The sequence below is a fragment of the Myotis brandtii genome, unplaced genomic scaffold (genome assembly GCF_000412655.1).
Source record: "Myotis brandtii unplaced genomic scaffold, ASM41265v1 scaffold523, whole genome shotgun sequence".
In the NCBI taxonomy this organism is placed as follows: Eukaryota; Metazoa; Chordata; class Mammalia; order Chiroptera; family Vespertilionidae; genus Myotis; species Myotis brandtii.
In genome coordinates, this window is record NW_005369902.1 from 1,975,733 (window position 1) to 1,980,323 (window position 4,591).

The window sequence follows — 4,591 nt, forward strand, 5'->3', positions numbered from 1 at the left end:
GTGCATAGAACCGTCCTCTTGACCAAGACCCCTTCTGGAACTCTACCTATCTGTGCTCCATCAGAGAAACCGCCCTGCTTTTCTTGGTAGCCTCTCGTGCCTTCAAAACCACATGGTCTCATAGTCCATCCTGTCTATTGTATGAGTGATTTCCAAGGAGAACCAGGAATTTCACTACGCTAAGAACTAGAAGATAATATCCACACTCTGCCTCTTCTGCATTGTACAAGCACCTTAATTTCTTCGTGTGTAGCTAGGGTTTATTTTGAACCTCTTTAAATTCCTTTTAGCTCTGATAGTCTGGGATTCTACTTTTTCTCATGGAGTGCCAGAGCGGGCTCTTTCAGGCTTAAGAGAGTCCATTAGGCGTGTCGCCTCCCAACTTCCTTGCTGTATGGACAGCTTTAAGTCAGCCATGGTGGGAGTACTTACACCATAGGAATTGACAAATGTTAAAATCCAATCCTTTGTGTGTGGGGGAAGGGGGGAACTGGTTTACTAGCACCCTCACTGAATCCATCCCCTCATATCTCACTGAGAAGCAAGAGTCTGCATTCTCACAAAGACTCCTAAAAGCAAACGATACCTTATTCCACAAGGAAGCATTTCCGATAGCACACCCAGCACGTGGGGAGGTGACACGACATGGTTTCTGTTGCCCATTCCATATCTTTGGCTCATGTTGTTCTCTCCCCCTGGAATTCTGCACTCCATTCATTCATCTTCAGGTCTCACAATTCTACTGCTAATACTTTACAAACCAGCTCTATAAAAATCTCCAGCACCCTCATCAAGATTAAATTTCCCCTCCAATTTGTAGAATACATCTTTCTCCCCATCTGGACAGCGGGTTCCCCGAAAGCATGAGCTGTATCTTCTGTTTCCTCCCCCAATCAGGCAGGCGCTGTATCCTGCAAACAATGGGTGTTCGGTAAATATCTGGGTCAAGAGAAGTGCAGCATTTGGCAGATGTGCAGAAGACGTGCTTCCTTTTTATGAGGAACCATATTTGTTGGGAACGGAGTGTAAGCGTATGAAATGCATTTAAATAATGCAAAACTGTGTAGAAAGAAAAAAGAGCCCCCCCCCCGCCCGCAACCCCATTCCTTATTCTCTCATCGCCACTCCCAGCCAAAGTTAAATGGTGTCACCAGTTTTATGTGGATCCTTCCGGAAATGGCCTTCACATGCACAAGCACATCTGTCTGTGGAGAGACCTTTTGATTTTGCACAAATGGAAGCACACTGGTCTGCAGGGTTTCTTTCTGAAGTGGCTCAAGGATTGTTCCACCTCAGCACAACCTCATTCCTCTTCAAGGCTGGGTGGTGGTCCATTGTATAGATGGATCATACTTTATGTAACCAGTTCACTGCTGATGGAAGTATAAGTTCCTACCTATCTTGGGAATTGCCAAGAATGTGGCAAGTATATCTACATATCCACCTCTTTGCCCACATGTACAAGTGTATCTGCAGGAAAACCTAAAACTGGAATTTCTGCATCAAGGAGTAGGCCTGGTTTTAACTTTGATAGATATTGCTGCATTTTCTTCCAAATACATAGAGACCCGAAAACTGTTCTCTCTCTAGCAGCCTTTATCTGCTTCTTTCTTCTTACCCATTGCTCACTTCCACCTTTTCTGGCATGAGAAACCGCTGTCGTTATTTTCACAGTCATCCATGGAGCAACCGGGTGACAGAGCAGCCACCTTTGTGCTGCCACAGCTGGTGCTGAGCGAATCCCTCATCCCTCCGATGAACAAGGGCCTCGGCCTCAGCAGGGGAACCGCTTGATGTGATTTCTTTGAGCATGCCCAGTTCAGTCTCTCTGAGCTGCTTCCCATCATTGCTCTGAGATCAGTAGTCAAGATAGGGAGGAGACCCGAACATGGCCACCACTCCTCTTTGCCACTCTCTCCAGGGCAAGGAGGAGAGAGACCAGTGGGTGCAAGCAATGCTTCCCAAACCTCTCACAGGCAAGGCATGGGCCCCTTCTGTTTCCAATGTCCCTGCCTTTTTTACATCTTTATTTTCTAAGGTAGTTCTTTCGTTTACTTCTGAATATCACACTTCAGGAGGCATAGGGAAGTGGAACATTTGGTGCTATCCAGGCGGTGGAAGCCAGAGGCTCAGGAATTACCGAATTCTGCCCTCCTGGTATCCCCTCTGTACTGTCAGGTTTCAAACTAGGGAATTATGCCCAAAGAAAAACAGCAAGATAAGCAAGGGAAATTATTTTTTTTAAATTTATCTTTATTGTTAAAAGCATTATAGATGCCCCCCCTCTTTTCGCCATTACCCTCTCGCTACACCTCCCCCCATCAGCCCTTCACCATACTATTGTCTGTGTCCATGGGTTATGCTTATAAGTTCCCTGGCTAATCTTTTTCCACCCACCCACCCCCACCTTCCCTTGAGATTCGACAGTCTGTTCCATTCTTGTATGTCTCTGGATCTGTTTTGCTCATGTTTATTTTGTTTATTAGATTCCACATATGAGTGAGATCCTGTGATACTTGTCTTTATATGACTGGTTTATTTCATTTAGCATAATACTCTCCAGGTCCCTCCATGCTGTCTCAAAGGGTAAGAGATCCTTCTTTTTTATAGCTGCATAGTATTCCATGTTGTAAATGTACCACAGCTTTTTATCCACTCATCTACTGATGGGCACTTGGGCTGTTTCCAGATCTTAGCTATTGTTAATTGTGCTGCTATGAACATAGGGGTGCATACGTTCTTTCTGATTGGTCTTTCGGGTTTCTTAGGATATATTCCTAGAAGGGGATCACTGGGTCAAATGGCAGTTTCATGTTTAATTTTTTGAGGAAACTTCATACTGTTTTCCATAGTGGCTGCACCAATCTGCATTCCTACCAGCAGTGTACTAGGGTTCTCTTTTCTGCACATCCTCACCAGCACTTGTCATTTATTGATTTGTTGATGGTAGCCATTTTGACAGATGTGAAGGGATACCTCATTGTCGTTTTAATTTGTATCTCTCTGTTGATCAGTAACTTTGAGCATTTTTTCATATGTGTCTTGGCCAACTGTATGTCCACTTTGGAGAAGTGTCTACTCAGGTTCTTTGCCCATTTTTTTTAATCAGGCTGTCTTCCTTTTGTTAAGTTGAATGAGTTCCTTATATATTTTGTATATTAACCTCTTATCAGATGTATCATTGCCAAATATGTTCTCCCATTCAGTGGGCTCCCTTTTCATTTTGTTGATGGTTTTTTTTGCTGAGCAGGAGCTTTTTATATTGATGTAGGGACTTCTTTTCAGAGCTGGGAAAGTCCTCAATTAGTCTGACATAGGACATGTCTGAACACACACACCACACAAACTTGCACACACACACATGCATTCACGCACAGCCACGCCCCAATGATTTCTGATTCTAATTTCCCCATCACTGGAAGCATTCAAATACAGGGGCTGAGTCAGCAAAGTAGGCTTGACCTGGCTGTAAGCACAGAAGAGGTATACCAGCAGGCTGGAGCCTGTCCGGAGGAAGTCAGCCCTGCCTGGCTTCCGTACTGCCTAGGGGACAAATGGCAAAGGGGAGACAACACATGCTGTGAACTCTTCACCCACAGGGCCCTACCCACGAGTCGAACATGGCCTAATGATTGTCCTGAACCCCGAGCTATCAACCCTTCCCTCTTGGATGTAAGTTAGGATGGCAGTGAGCAGAGGGTTGGAAGTGTTGGCACAGGCATGGCGGACCACCTCCTCAACAACAGCATGGTGAACGGGATTTGAAAGCGTGTCTTATGAGGCATACACTGCTGATCTCAGTTGGCCTATTTATCACTGCAGCTCAGTGTCTGGTACAAAAGAGCCCTCGGAGGACACAGCCCGGAGGAAAAAGTCTCAAAGAGGACAGGTCGCTTCCTCTGTGGGAGGCCATTAAGGAGAAGAGGGGATGGATGTGTTCTGTGTGTTTCTTTTTGTAAAGATATTTTTATTGATTTCAGAAGTGGGGAGAGAGAGAGAAACATCAATGATGAGAGAGAGTACCTTTGATCTGCTGCCTCCTGCACTTCCCACACTGGGGATCAAGCCTACAACCTGGGCATGTGCCCTGTCCAGGAATCGAATCATGATTTATAGGTTGATGCTCAACCACTGAGCCATACCGGCCCAGCTGTTCTGTGTATTTCTAAGACTGATCTTGACCCAGTTGGTCGAAGGTGCAGAGAGATAGATGTCAACATAAGCAATGCTTTCAATGGACAGATGATTCCAAATAGGGAATCATCTGCTTTGAGAAGTCACAATTTCCCCATCACTGGAAGCATTCAAATACAGGGGCAAATGTTCTGGCAGGGATGCAAGGATTAGAGGTCTGGACTGGGTGAACTTTAAGATTTCACAACCCCTGAGAATGAATGATTCTATGAAATGGTCCTTCCTGCCTAGACAATCATGCTACATGCCATGGAAATACCCTGTTTCCTCAGCACCCTCCTGGAGCCTGAGTGTGTTCTAGGCCTATCTGTGGCAGCCAGGGGAACTGCATGCCCCAGTAGAGAGCTGGTATTTAACCCAGGGAACATCCATGCTCCAAACAGAGACCTGGAACCTT

At 45.5% G+C, this 4,591-nt stretch overlaps 1 protein-coding gene across 1 annotated transcript in view; it reads left to right on the top strand.

Moving 5' to 3' along the window:
* Positions 1-4,591, top strand: part of ASIC2 (acid sensing (proton gated) ion channel 2) — an 845,339-nt gene that overhangs the window by 536,390 nt on the left and 304,358 nt on the right. The window lies entirely within an intron of this gene.